Below are 15,695 nucleotides of genomic sequence, written 5' to 3' on the forward strand. Positions count from 1 at the left end.
TCAAGAAGTTTAAAGCCCATGGCACTGTGGCTAACCTCCATAGATGTGGATGGAAAAGAAAAATTGACAAGAGATTTCAACGCAAGATTGTGCGGATGTTGGATAAAGAACCTCGACTAACATCCAAACAAGTTCAAGCTGCCCTGCAGTCCGAGGGTACAACAGTGTCAACCCGTACTATCCGTCGGCGTCTGAATGAAAAAGGGACTGTATGGTAGGAGACCCAGGAAGACCTCACTTCTTACCCCGAGACATAAAAAAGCCAGGCTGGAGTTTGCGAAAACTTACCTGAAAAAGCCTAAAACGTTTTGTAAGAATGTTCTCTGGTCAGATGAGACAAAAGTAGAGCTTTTTGGGCAAAGGCATCAACATAGAATTTACAGGAAAAAAAAAGAGGCATTCAAAGAAAAGAACACGGTCCCTACAGTCAAACATGGCGGAGGTTCCCTGATGTTTTGGGGTGGCTTTGCTGCCTCTGGCACTGGACTGCTTGACCGTGTGCATGGCATTATGACGTCTGAAGACTACCAACAAATTTTGCAGCATAATGTAGGGCCCAGTGTGAGAAAGCTGGGTCTCCCTCAGAGGTCATGGGTCTTCCAGCAGGACAATGACCCAAAACACACTTCAAAAAGCACTAGAAAATGGTTTGAGAGAAAGCACTGGAGACTTCTAAGGTGGCCAGCAATGAGTCCAGACCTGAATCCCATAAAACACCTGTGGAGAGATCTAAAAATGGCAGTTTGGAGAAGGCACCCTTCTAATATCAGGGACCTGGAGCAGTTTGCCAAAGAAGAATGGTCTAAAATTCCAGCAGAGCATTGTAAGAAACTCATTGATGGTTACCGGAAGCGGTTGGTCGCAGTTATTTTGGCTAAAGGTTGTGCAACCAAGTATTAGGCTGAGGGTGTCAATACTTTTGTCTGGCCCATTTTTGGAGTTTTGTGTGAAATGATCAATGTTTTGCTTTTTGCTTCATTCTCTCTTGTGTTTTTTCATTTAAGGCAAATTAAATGACGATAATAATACCAAAGAATTTGTGATTGCAATCATTTTCAGGAAGAAACTGAGTATTATCTGACAGAATTGCAGGGGTGTCAATACTTTTGGCCACAACTGTACATGCTCTGTAGGGGGCAGTGCTGTGGAGTCGGAGTTAAGCTGAATCTGGGCTGCACTTTATGTACATGCTCTGTAGGGGGCAGTGCTGTGGAGTCGTAGTGGAGCTGAATCAGTGCAGATTCAGCTCCACTCCGACTCCACAGCACTGCCCCCTACAGAGCATGTATAGGCTAGAAATAACCATAAATAGGTTTTGCACAGGAGTTGTGACTACATACCTTGCTCAGATGAGCACATTACCTGGGTCCAATATGCTGTATATTTTATAAAGCTATCACCCTATTGTCTGGTGTGCTCTGCTTCCCTACAGTATTTATGTATTAATGCCAATAATGACAGAAAAAAAAATAATGTTCTATGGAAGGTGACAAAAAACTAAAAGAAAAAAACTGCAAAATGGCATAGTGAAAGGCATTACGGGAACCTATCAGCTTACCTCCAGCATTCTATAATGCTGTAGATAAGTCCCCGATCCGACCTGAAAGATAAGAAAAATAAGTTTTATTATACTCACCCGGGGGGGGGGGGGGGGGCGGTCTGGTCCAATGGGTGTCGCAGGTCTGGGTCCGGCGCTTCCCATCTTCTTGTGATGCCATCCTCCTGCTTGCATTGTTGCTCCCTGGTATCGCGCTCCTGTGCAGGGGTACTGATTTGCCCTGTTGAGGGCAGAGCAAAGTACTGCAGTGCGCAGGCGCTGGGCCTCTCTGACCTTTCCCGGTGCCTGCACACTGCAGTACTTTACTCTGCCCTCAACAGGGCAGATAAGTACGCCTGTGCAGAAAAGCGATGCCAAAGAGCGATGAAGCAAGCAGGAGGGCGGCGTCACAAGAAGATGGGAGGCACTGGACCTGGACATGCGACGCCCATCGGACCGGACCGCCGCTCACGGGTGAGTATAATAAAAAGGCGGTGGCCGTATCTTATAGTGGCCAAAAGAGGTGGTTTAAGGGGTTAAATATGGTGTCGAACTGTGTGGTTTTTGTTGCTATTTTTTACTATGGGGTGCTTGAAAAAACACTTGGAAAAATTGCAGTTGCATTAATTGCAGAATCAAAGCTTTTCTGTTGTATAACGCTGCATTCAACTGCTATTTAAAATCTGCCAAAATAAGCATAAAACAAAGAGTAAAAACAGAAAAAAAAAGCAGAAATGCAATAATGAGGGAAGCTTGATACTGCTTATTTTGGTGCAGGCTGCCGTAGAAATCATGCGAATAAAAGGCAGCAGAAAATAAAGTGTCTTGTATGCTCTGTGTGAACAAGGACTAAAAGTTCAACATGTTGTTAGATTTTAGCATAGTCAGGATTACATAGGTGATATGTGTCAAAGTAACAAGCAGATGAATGGTGGGACCAAAGGTTTCCTGACAAAACATTGCCCAGACCATCATTGGCTTGCCTGCTTCCCATAATGCACTTTGGTCCAGCAATGGATCACTTATTGGTTTTTTTGCTTCAGTTTTTATAGTATCACATTTTTTTTCTGCTGCAGATCGACCATTTCTCTGAGTACTGAGTTCTGTATAGCCGCACCCACACTGTTGATTTCTGTGTACACTGTGTATAGGCAGAAAGCTGCCAATCAGTGGTGGGGGCGGGGTTATCCAGAGCTCATGAATATGGAGGACTACATGACTGCTGGTTTACTAGTCCTCTAGTGATAATCTGCTGATAAATTTGTGATTTTATCAAAACTACAAGCAACCCAGTAAGTGACATATCACTGGAATCAGGGTCTCTGCCCCTACATTAGGCTGCTTTCAGATTAGATAGCAAAAACATGGTGACAGATTCCTTTTAAGTATGGACTGGCATATAAGGCTATGTGCACACGTTGCGGATTCCGCTGCGGTTTTTTCCGCGCGGAAACTCAGGTAAAACCGCAGGTAAAGTGACCTGCTGTTTTCCTGCGTTTTGGTCTGCGGTTTTGCCCTGCGGTTTCACACCTCTACTATGGTAGAGGTGTGAAACCGCACAAACAATTGACATGCTGCGGTTTGTAAACCGCGCGGAAAAATCCGCACCGTGAGCACAGCGTTTTTGAAACCCCATAGGGTTTCATTGTACTGTACTTGGTCAGCGGAACTGCTGTGTTTCCGCAGCGGCAAAACCGCTGCGGAAACGCAACAGAAACCGCACCGTGTGCACACAGCCTTAGTGAATATTACCACAAAACTAAATAAGTAGTAACATAGATAAAGATGAGTTCGTGTTAACGGATCCGTTAATGTTTGCTTCAACTTCTACACTGAGAGTTGGCATTTGATGTAGCATTAAATAGAAAATACAAATATTTACAAATATAGGTAGTAGAGCAGTAGCGGTGGGCGCTTAATGCAGAAATAACTAGTGTGATGAAGACCCTCAGGTGGGCCAGTGGCGCAATGGATAACGCGTCTGACTACGGATCAGAAGATTCTAGGTTCGACTCCTGGCTGGCTCGAAAACTTTTGAATACTTTGTAAAATCACAATATGAATGCGAATTTTGAAAAATAAAAAGTAGAAAAACCGAAACGTATTTAAAAGTCATACTTGTGGTAGAAGTCATTACCAGTCAGGAATGTTCAATGCCTCCAAGTTTTAAGAGGTGGTGAACATCGTAAGCTCGGTGACATTGTGGCAGGAAGGATTCGGATGTTTTTTGTTTTCCCCTAATGTAAGTACATGTCCTGGAGAAGTAGCAAATAAGTAAGTTCCTCTGCTCCTCCTCCAAGCTTTGTGCACCCCTCACCCTCCACAATACACCCTCTGCTCTCTTCATTGCCTTCCTGATCAGCTTACAACTAGAAATACAGGAGACTGATCAAGTAAAGTCTGAGTCAATCCTAAGGCCATGTTCACACATATAGGAAATATTTCGCCTATTCCGCTCTACTTTTTTTTTGGGTGGGGTGAGAAAATCTAACTGCCCAAGCAAAGTGGATGTGATTTAGTGAGACTTTATGCCCACCATGGTTTTACAGATATTGTTGAACTGTGCACTTTTTTGTGCATTTTGTTAAGTGGGGGATTTTTTTTTTTTTTTTTAAATCTAAAACTGTGTAAAGCCAAAAAATGGATTAAATATAAGTAGAAAACAAAAGTGTATTTAAAAGGTATAATTTTAATGTAGAATGAGCCGGTACTAGAGAAGAATGTGCCAAGTTTTAAGATCCCATGTGGTTAATGTAAAGTTTGTGTCATTCTAACCCCGGTGGCAGGCAAGGATTTGGATGGTAAGGGTATGTGCGCACGGTGCGTATTCTGCTTTGGAATGTTCTGCGCAGATTTCACTATGACCTGCCTATTTCCTGCGTATGTAGTGCTTTTTTTGTGCGGTTTCACGGCATGTTTTGTGTAGTTTTCCCCTGCGGATTTCTAGAATTGGGCAGGGGGAAAACTGCACCAAAAGCGCAGAAAAGAAGTGACATGCACCCAATCCGCGCAGAAGAAAAAAGCAGCATGTGCACAGCGGATTTTCTCTCACAAAGGCTACAATGGTGCTGTACATCACATGCAGTTCTGCTGCGTATTCGCAGGGCCAAATCTGCTGCGTATATGCAGCAGAAACGCACCGTGTGCACAGAGCCTAAAGCAGCTTTTATTTCCTCTAATGTATGAACATGTCCTAGAGAAGTAGTATATAAGTTACACCCCTCACCCTCCGCTCGCTGCCCCCTCCACAATACACCCCCTGATCTAATAGGACAGCATTCTCTGTAATGTCTCCCTGATCAGATTACAGCTAGACATACAGGAGATTGATTGCGTAAAGAGACTTCTGAGCCATCACACAAAAACACAAAAGCTTAGGGTACCGTTACATTAGCAATGCACCAGCGATCCCGACAACGATATGGATCACTGGTGCATCGCTAAGTGGTCGCTAGTGAGCTGCCACACGGGCAGATCTCACCAGTGACATCGCTGGGGTCGGGGGTAGCTACTTACCTGTCAGACGAGGCGATCCTGATGTCCTCCCGCCCGCGTCCACGCTCGTCGGCGCCACAGGAAGCGCCCGACGAGAAATGGTCCTGGACGTTCTCGCGCGACCAGCGATGAGCAGCTGGGGAGCCGGTCGGAGGTAAGTATCACATGCAGCGATATCGCTAGCAATATCACTGCTACGTCACAAAATCGGTGACATTACAGCGATACTGCTAGCGATATCGCTATGTGTAATGGGGGCTTCAGTCTGCTCTTCCAGAATATATCCCACTTTCTTGTACAGTCAGGATTGGACCCAAACTGAAGAAAGTACGACTAGACAAATATTGGGAACCATCAAAATCATGACCACAAGGTAAAGGAAATTAAAGGAGTTATCCGGTCTAAAGCTACAAGTCTGCAGTCATTATATGCGACTGCAGACCTGTGAGCCCTCACATCGTGTGCACTGTGTAGATTCCTTGGTGCCACAAATTGTCATGAATTAGACGGGCTGACCCAGCTTTACCCATTTGCTGTGAGGATGTCAAAACTTCCACATTGTAGGCATAACTCGGATTTGCGCCTACCTTTCAAAGATTTTACTTCAGAATTCTGTCATGAAAGCTTTGATGAATTGGCCCCTTATGAATCTAGTGTTGTAGGGGGCAGTGCTGTGGAGTCGTAGTTGAGATGAATCTGTGCTGCACTTTATGTACATGCTCTGTAGGGGGCAGTGCTGTGGAGTCGTAGATGAGATGAATCTGTGCTGCACTTTATTTAACATGCTCTGTAGGGGGCAGTGCTGTGGAGTTGTAGTTGAGATGAATCTGTGCTGCACTTTATTTAACATGCTCTGCAGGCGGCATCTGACTGGGACAATTTGTGGCGTTCTCTCCACCAGAAATCTTACTCCAGTACTTGACTGGAGTGTGATTTGTTGCATGACACACGGAGGCACACACCACCTATCAGATGCTCCAGATTTATGAGGAGGCGTGCACCTCTTCATGAATCAGCAGTGTCTGACTCCAGCACGCCCCCTCATCAAGATCAGCGTGAACAATGCCTTTCTTGATTAATCGGGCCCTAAGTGTGGTAACCTCATTAATTTCCAAAATTAAGGCACACCTACCCATTGTAAATTAACAATGCCCCCATTGTGCATCCATAAAGAGGACCTGTGATCAGTGACCTGTCATAAGCCATACAGATGAATACCTAATCAGAGCCCCACATGAAGACCCCCCACAGGCCGCCCCGGAGCACGAGCATATCATTAATTCAAAACTGAAAGTAAAGATTAAACAACAACTACAAGACGGATTTCATCACCAGGTATCATTGTAATCAGTATAACGGCGCTGACCTGACACTACCTGTAGGTTACCGTGCACAATCCTGCTGGCAGGATCCCTTTAACAGTAATTACTACTTATGTTATTCTATAGGAAATTACAACATCTTATGGCAGCCATGTGCACGGATCCTGTGCTGCATCTTACACCGTCTCTGCGGATCCATATAAAGTTTCATTTTCTCCCATAGAATCAATTCTACAAGGTGAGAATACCTCAGTAATGTTGCCTATCTGGAATAAAGCAAATATTTCATGTCAAAAATGCTGAAAGGCTGTGAGGAAAAATAAATGTATCCTGTTGTGAAAAAAATAAAATCAGATTTGTTATATAGTCATGAGCATGGTTCCTAGAACTCACCATAGACAGGCGTACTATTACTCTGCTACCAAAAGATTATATGTGATGAGTTTAAAGGGGTTGTCCGGCCTTATAGTGACTACAGACTTGAGAATCCTCCCATCGCCCGCAAGAGGAGTCTATGGTGCTGGGAGCATGTGACTGCAACTGTGTAATTTGCATACCTCCAGACACATTCCAACTAGATGTGCACAGCCTCACTCAATGCGAGTGTACTGAGGCCAGACACAGTCTAGTTGTAATGTGGCCGGGAGTATGCATATCATATACTGGTGATCACATGATCGCCAGGCAATGGTACCTGGGAATCTACACAGTGCACACGATGTGAGGGCTCACAGGTCTGCAGTCGCATATAATGACTGCAGACTTGTAGCTTTAGACCGGATAACTCCTTTAATTTCCTTTACCTTGTGGTCATGATTTTGATGGTTCCCAATATTTGTCTAGTCGTACTTTCTTCAGTTTGGGTCCAATCCTGACTGTACAAGAAAGTGGGATATAATCTGGAAGAGCAGACTGAAGCCCCCATTACACATAGCGATATCGCTGTAACGTCACCGATTTTGTGGCACCAATTTTGTGTGGCAGCTCACTAGCAACCACTTAGCGATGCACCAGCGATCCATATCGTTGTCAGGATCGCTAGTGCATCGTTAATATAACGTCTTCAAACAGAGGCTGGACAGACATTTGACTGGGATGATTTAGCGAATCCTGCGTTGAGCAGGGGGTTGGACCAGATGGCCCAGGAGGTCCCTTCCAACTCTACCATTCTATGATTCTATGATACCCTAAGCTTTTGTGTGTATGTTTGTGTGATGGCTCAGAAGTCTCTTTACTCAATCTCCTGTATTTCTAGCTGTAATCTGATCAGGGAGACATTACAGAGAATGCTGTCCTATTAGATCAGGGGGTGTATTGTGGAGGGGGCAGCGAGCGGAGGGTGAGGGGTGTAACTTATATACTACTTCTCTAGGACATGTTCATACATTAGAGGAAATAAAAGCTGCTTTAGGCTCTGTGCACACGGTGCGTTTCTGCTGCATATACGCAGCAGATTTGGCCCTGCGAATACGCAGCAGAACTGCATGTGATGTACAGCACCATTGTAGCCTTTGTGAGAGAAAATCCGCTGTGCACATGCTGCTTTTTTCTTCTGCGCGGATTGGGTGCATGTCACTTCTTTTCTGCGCTTTTGGTGCAGTTTTCCCCCTGCCCAATTCTAGAAATCCGCAGGGGAAAACTACACAAAACATGCCGTGAAACCGCACAAAAAAAGCACTACATACGCAGGAAATAGGCAGGTCATAGTGAAATCTGCGCAGAACATTCCAAAGCAGAATACGCACCGTGCGCACATACCCTTACCATCCAAATCCTTGCCTGCCACCGGGGTTAGAATGACACAAACTTTACATTAACCACATGGGATCTTAAAACTTGGCACATTCTTCTCTAGTACCGGCTCATTCTACATTAAAATTATACCTTTTAAATACACTTTTGTTTTCTACTTATATTTAATCCATTTTTTGGCTTTACACAGTTTTAGATTTAAAAAAAAAAAAAAAAATCCCCCACTTAACAAAATGCACAAAAAAGTGCACAGTTCAACAATATCTGTAAAACCATGGTGGGCATAAAGTCTCACTAAATCACATCCACTTTGCTTGGGCAGTTAGATTTTCTCACCCCACCCAAAAAAAAAGTAGAGCGGAATAGGCGAAATATTTCCTATATGTGTGAACATGGCCTTAGGATTGACTCAGACTTTACTTGATCAGTCTCCTGTATTTCTAGTTGTAAGCTGATCAGGAAGGCATTGAAGAGAGCAGAGGGTGTATTGTGGAGGGTGAGGGGTGCACAAAGCTTGGAGGAGGAGCAGAGGAACTTACTTACAGGACATGTACTTACATTAGGGGAAAACAAAAAACATCCGAATCCTTGTTGTCACCGAGCTTACGATGTTCACCACCTATTAAAACTTTGAGGCATTGAACATTCATGACTGGTACTGACTTCTACCACAAGTATGACTTTTAAATACGTTTCGGTTTTTCTAATTTTTATTTTTCAAAATTAGCATTCATATTGTGATTTTACAAAGTATGCAAAAGTTTTCGAGCCAGCCAGGAGTCGAACCTAGAATCTTCTGATCCGTAGTCAGACGCGTTATCCATTGCGCCACTGGCCCTCCTGAGGGTCTTCATCACACTAGTTATTTCTGCATTAAGCGCCCACCGCTACTACCTATATTTGTAAATATTTGTATTTTCTATTTAATGCTACATCACATGCCAACTCTCAGTGTAGAAGCTGAAGCAAACATTAATGGATACGTTAACATGAACTCATCTTTATCTATGTTACTACTTATTTAGTTTTGTGGTAATATTCACTTATATGCCAGTCCATACTTAAAAGGAATCTGTCACCATGTTTTTGCTATCTAATCTGAAAGCAGCCTAATGTAGGGGCAGAGACCCTGATTCCAGTGATATGTCACTTACTGGGTTGCTTGTAGTTTTGATAAAATCACAAATTTATCAGCAGATTATCACTAGAGGACTAGTAAACCAGCAGTCATGTAGTCCTCCATATTCATGAGCTCTGGATAACCCCGCCCCCACCACTCATTGGCAGCTTTCTGCCTATACACAGTGTACACAGAAATCAACAGTGTGGGTGCGGCTATACAGAACTCAGTACTCAGAGAAATGGTCGATCTGCAGCAGAAAAAAAATGTGATACTATAAAAACTGAAGCAAAAAAACCAATAAGTGATCCATTGCTGGACCAAAGTGCATTATGGGAAGCAGGCAAGCCAATGATGGTCTGGGCAATGTTTTGTCAGGAAACCTTTGGTCCCACCATTCATCTGCTTGTTACTTTGACACATATCACCTACGTAATCCTGACTATGCTAAAATCTAACAACATGTTGAACTTTTAGTCCTTGTTCACACAGAGCATACAAGACACTTTATTTTCTGCTGCCTTTTATTCGCATGATTTCTATGGCAGCCTGCACCAAAATAAGCAGTATCAAGCTTCCCTCATTATTGCATTTCTGCTTTTTTTTCTGTTTTTACTCTTTGTTTTATGCTTATTTTGGCAGATTTTAAACAGCAGTTGAATGCAGCGTTATACAACAGAAAAGCTTTGATTCTGCAATTAATGCAACTGCAATTTTTCCAAGTGTTTTTTCAAGCACCCCATAGTAAAAAATAGCAACAAAAACCACACAGTGCGACACCATATTTAACACCTTAAACCACCTGTTTTGGCCACTATAAGATACGGTCACCGCCTTTTTATTATACTCACCCGTGAGCGGCGGTCCGGTCCGATGGGTGTCGCATGTCCAGGTCCAGTGCCTCCCATCTTCTTGTGACGCCGCCCTCCTGCTTGCTTCATCGCACTTCGGCATCGCTTTTCTGCACAGGCGTACTTATCTGCCCTGTTGAGGGCAGAGTAAAGTACTGCAGTGTGCAGGCACCGGGAAAGGTCAGAGAGGCCCAGCGCCTGCGCACTGCAGTACTTTGCTCTGCCCTCAACAGGGCAAATCCGTACTCCTGCACAGGAGCGCGATACCAGGGAGCAACAATGCAAGCAGGAGGATGGCATCACAAGAAGATGGGAAGCGCCGGACCCAGACCTGTGACACCCATTGGACCAGACCGCCCCCCCCCGGGTGAGTATAATAAAACTTATTTTTCTTATTCTTCAGGTCGGATCGGGGACTTATCTACAGCATTATAGAATGCTGGAGGTAAGCTGATAGGTTCCCTTAATGCCTTTCACTATGCCATTTTGCAGTTTTCTTTTAGTTTTTTGTCACCTTCCATAGAACATTGTTTTTTTTTCTGTCATTATTGGCATTAATACATAAATACTGTAGGGAAGCAGAGCACACCAGACAATAGGGTGATAGCTTTATAAAATATACAGCATATTGGACCCAGGTAATGTGCTCACCTGAGCAAGGTATGTAGTCACAACTCCTGTGCAAAACCTATTTATGGTTATTTCCTTATCCTCCCTGTGTGGAGTATTCATTTTAAAAATAAAAATTGAGTAAGATATGGTTGGGGACGACACTTGTAAAAGGAAGGAGTGTAAGGGGGATTTAAAAAGCAGTTATTTGTCTCTACCCCTTTAAGCACGTCCCGGTCATTTTGTAAATGCTTTTTTATATATGTCCATGTACTGGATTTACATGTGTACATATTGTATGTAAAGTAATGTACTAATGTTAGTTCTAGGGAGAGCGTAGTGTCCATTTTTGGCCACTAGATGGGGGGCAATCTAGTATTAGAGATAGGATTTCCCCACAGTAAATAGTTAAACTGTAGGAGGGGTTTCACTGGGATAAGGCAGGAATAGCTTCCTGGATAGAGAGTCAGGTCGAGGTAGCCCAAAAAGCTCGGGTGGGCTTAATGCCCGAGCTACTCAGCACCCTGCTACATTTAAGGAGGAGCCCAGCCATCCAGAGTCAGTGGGACAGCATAGTCTCAGATATAGCAGCGACAGCACCTGCAGGAACTTGGGCTACAGGAGAGGTCACCGCAGCAGGGCAGGTCGCTCACCATCTGGCAGGTCATTGCTTGGGCTGATGACCACAGAACCAGGGTGAAACGGCAGAGGGAACACCCATACACAGTGAGGCTGGCCAGGGAGGAAGCTGAGGAGCCGTTGGAAACGGTCCGACCCGGGAGCATGCAGTGTGACAGGGCGAGAAGTGCAGAGAAAAATGAAGTAACGTGTAACACACAAGCTGTCGATAATGTTGTAACGAATCTGGATGTGTTGCAAAGTCATGAAAGTAAAGTTTCACGTTTTGAGTTGCACTCTGTTTATTCATAAGCGGCCGGAGGTGACCATAAAGAATGGCGAACTGACCCTGATGACGTAGGGGATGGAAAGGGAAGTAAAGCTGACAGTGAAGTGTGATTTTTCTGTATTGGAAGGCCAGGGCACACAAGGCCCGTTGAACTCAGCCACGACTATGGCCCTTGGCGTAGTCGGCATGATGCCGATACCTTGCAAGGTGGAGAAACCACGAAGAAAGAAGATGTCGATGATTTAAGTGTAACAGATGTGACCCGAAAGGAAGGAGTTACAGATTTTGTGAATTCTACTGAAATGCCGGATTGGATTGAAATACCGGACTTGCCTAAAATCCCAAATGAGACTGACACTGCAATGACAAAGATGACGGCTCTAAAGATGGCAGATTATGGCGCGTAGATGCAGGACAATAGCCCTGATCCCACTCTTCATGGGTGTCCTGATGGAGAATTGGCGTGAGAAGCTGTCTGGCAGATTATGTGGCCAGAACATGGTGCCCGCCCCTGGTGGGTGCGTCGGAGAAGAAGGAGAACTCGCCCTCTACAACAGGTTGCAAGGAAATGGGTGGAGCGGCTGGAAGCGACCCCACCTTGGAACGGGTGGGGCCCAAAAGGAAATCCCGTGTGCAACTGCCAGGTGTCATTATGAGAAACGGCGCTAGCAGCGATGCACCACTCCTGCACTCGCCACTGTGGAGGCATAGGCCGCGTGGAATGGAAGTGGCGGCAGGAGGAAAGAACCCAGCCCAGACATAAGGAGGTCTACGCTGTTACATGGTACCTGTCACCTGCGGAGTAGTCACCGGCGGCTGCCGGAGGTCGAGCCACCACGTCACCGCAAGCAGGAATGCCAACGCCGGGTGCCGGAGACAGTGACCGCCCAGAAGGGGCTGCTGCCGACAGAAAGAGTTGAACCGGATCCACAGGTCGTCGAGCGGGGACATCGCCAGCGGGAACTGCAGCAGCAGAAGGCAGATCCTTGTCGTTTGGAACAACAGCAGCGGGGACCGGAACCAGTGACAACCCCAGAGGAGCCTGAGCTGGAAGTAAGGCCGAGCTGGCACTTCACCATCGGGAGCCGGAGTGCGCAGCTGTGTCCGCGGAAGGATCCAACACTCACGGGACAGGGGCGGCCGGATCCCCAAAGTCATCACCGATGAGTGAATTACAACCCTTGATACCGGAGGGCTGGTCCTTGACGCGGCCTTCTACCCCACCCAGCCGAGCTGTCCCACGACCCTCTGTGCCGGGGAGTGAGCCCCTTGATTTGTCCCCCAGTCATCAGGGAAGGGAGGCGAGGCCAGGCCCATGTCGGGTGCAAGAATGGAGGTGGGCACTCCGTGGGACTGCGCAGCATTACAGGGCTCATCCCTCTCCCCTGGACAGTCCATCTGGATTGCGGACATCATCGCTAAGAAGAAACAGTGAGAAAAAGAAATTTGGACCCAGCTGCACCAACATGGAGAGGGCGCTATGGCCGGGCGCCGCTCTCATGGACAGCTGATTTACACAAACATGGAGAAAGGATACGGCTTTATACGGGAGGCAAGGACTGATGACAAAATTTATGTCAACACTGCCTCCGTGAAACATGGGAGACCCCTATTGGAAGGGGACTGGGTCTCCTTCTTCTAGGAGAACTGCCCTAGGGGCTACAATGCGGTGGCGGTGATATTGTGTCCAGAGGATAGCGGCACAGAGTTATACGTGGGCCCAAATCGGGAGCAGTCGGCTCCCCATGTTTCTACTATCCCCAACACTGCCTCTGCTGCATCCTGGCAGCCCATGGGCTCTCCGGCTGCAGGGTCCACCTCAGCTCTTACACGGGCATGGAACACTGATGATAAAGCAGCACGGGACGCGTGCCGTTGAATTGTAAATTGTCTGCTGAGAATTTTGAAGGTGTGCTCGTTGCACTTATGATAATGCGGGACTGTTCTGCGTCCTTACGGACCAAGGAGCCCTGATATCCTCCCAGAGCCGGGAGAAATGCTGTTGGAGCGGCCAAGAGAGGAACATTGAGTTATAATTATAGCCTTGTTCCACCCGTTGTACCCTTTCTGCTGGTATCCAGGGACCATGTGCAGCTGCAGCAACGGACTGCATTCTAGGACCAGGCAGCCCGCACGTGGCGCACGAGTCTGTGACATACACAAAGGGAGGGGGATGCCTCCATTAAGGACAAGCTATCTACCGACTGATGGTGCAAACGGATGGACTGTCTCCGGGCACCCGCTTATAAATACAGTAGAATGTAAAAACCTATTTATGGTTATTTCTTTATCTTCCCTGTGTGGAGTATTCATTTGTAAAAACAAAAATTGCATAAGATCTGGTCGGGATCAGCCATTGTAAAAGGAAGGAGGAGTGTAAGGGGGATTTAAAAAGCGGTTATTCGTCTCTACTCCATTAAGCACATCCCGGTCATTTTGTAAATGCTTTCTTATGTATGTCCTTGTACTGGATTTACGTGTGTACGTATTGTATGTAAAGTCATGTACTAATGTTAGTTCTAGTGAGAGCGTAGTGGCCATTTTTGGCCACTAGATGGGGGGCATTCTAGTACATTTGGTAGAGATAGGATTTCCTCACAGTAAATAGTTAAACTGTAGCAGGGCTTTCACTGGGATAAGGCAGGAGTAGCTTGCTGGATATAGTGAGTCATGCCCGAAGAGCTCGGGCGGGCTAAATGCCCGAGCTACTCAGCACCGTGCAACGTTTATGGAGGAACACAGCCATCCAGAGTCAGTGGGACAGCATAGTCTCAGATATCGCAGCGGCAGCACCTACAGGAACTTGGGCTACATGAGAAGTCACCGCAGCACAGCAGGGCAGGTCGCTCACCATGTGGCAGGTCATTGCTTGGACTGATGCCCTCAGAACCAGGGTGAAATGGCTGAGGGAACACCCATACGTAGTGAGGCTGGCCAGGGAGGACGCTGAGGAGCCATTGGAGACGGTCCAACCCAGGAGCGTGCAGTGTGACAGGGAGAGGAGTGCAGAGAAAAATGAAGTAACGTGTAACGTACAAGCTGTCGATAATATTGTAACGAGTCTGGATGTGCTGCGAAGTAATGAAAGTAAAGTTTCACGTTTTGAGTTGCACCTGGACTGTATATCTGTTTATTCAGAGGCGGCCGAAGGTGACCATAAAGAATGGAGAACGGACCCTGATGACGCAGGGGATAGAAAGGCAAGTAAGCTGACAGTGAAGCGTGATTTTTCTGTATTGGAAGGCTAGGGCACACAAAGCCCGTTGAACTCAGCCACGACTACGGCCCGACCTCTACACAAGCACAATAACAGTTGCTGCTGCCCTGTGGCCGGGAATGAATGCCACCAAGATGCTTGAAGGAAATGACAAGTCACGGTTTTGGGCTGCAGTAATCGAAATGATGATCTTTGATCCAATAATATAAAGGAAAGGTTTTTAAAACCACTCCTTTATATTATTGGATCAAGGATCTTAATTTTGGTTAGCACAGCACAAAACCATGAATTGTCTTTTCCTTCATCATTGGCATCAATTACTTTAAATATATGATCTGTAGCATTTTAGATTCAAAGGCCATGTTCACATGCAGTGTTAATCATAGAATCATAGAATTGTAGAGTTGGAAGGGACCTCCTGGGCCATCTGGTCCAACCCCCTGCTCAAAGCAGGATTCGCTAAATCATCCCAGTCAGATGTCTGTCCAGCCTCTGTTTGAAGACTTCCATTGAAGGAGAACTCACCACTTCTCGTGGCAGCTTGTTCCACTCATTGATCACTCTAACTTTCAAAAAGTTTTTTCTAATATCTAATCTGTGTCTCCTCCCATTCAGTTTCATCCCATTGCTTCTAGTCTTTCCTTGTGCAAATGAGAATAAAGTTGATCCTTCTACAATGTTCTTTCAAGACACAATATTTATGATACATGTGAACACGGCCTTATGTATTTGATGGTTGATGGCTAGATGTCTCTTCTTGATCAGTATTTCTAGTTGTAATCTGATCAGGAAGTCATTATAGAGAATGCTGTCATATTAGAGCAGAGGGTGTCCTGTGGAGGGGGCAGGGAGAGGAGGGTGAAGGGTGTACAAAGCTTGTAGGAG

At 45.8% G+C, this 15,695-nt stretch overlaps 2 non-coding genes across 2 annotated transcripts; one reads left to right on the forward strand and one right to left on the reverse strand.

The window, feature by feature from the left end:
• Nucleotides 1-3,491: 3,491 nt before the first annotated feature.
• Nucleotides 3,492-3,564, forward strand: TRNAR-ACG (transfer RNA arginine (anticodon ACG)). Its single transcript has one exon. It is a non-coding gene; the product is annotated as a tRNA-Arg (tRNA).
• A 5,307-nt stretch (nucleotides 3,565-8,871) lies between these two features.
• Nucleotides 8,872-8,944, reverse strand: TRNAR-ACG (transfer RNA arginine (anticodon ACG)). The gene has a single exon. It is a non-coding gene; the product is annotated as a tRNA-Arg (tRNA).
• Nucleotides 8,945-15,695: the final 6,751 nt, after the last annotated feature.

Source organism: Dendrobates tinctorius, unplaced genomic scaffold (genome assembly GCF_039654945.1).
Source record: "Dendrobates tinctorius isolate UK_male_01 unplaced genomic scaffold, ASM3965494v1 ptg000022l, whole genome shotgun sequence".
In the NCBI taxonomy this organism is placed as follows: Eukaryota; Metazoa; Chordata; class Amphibia; order Anura; family Dendrobatidae; genus Dendrobates; species Dendrobates tinctorius.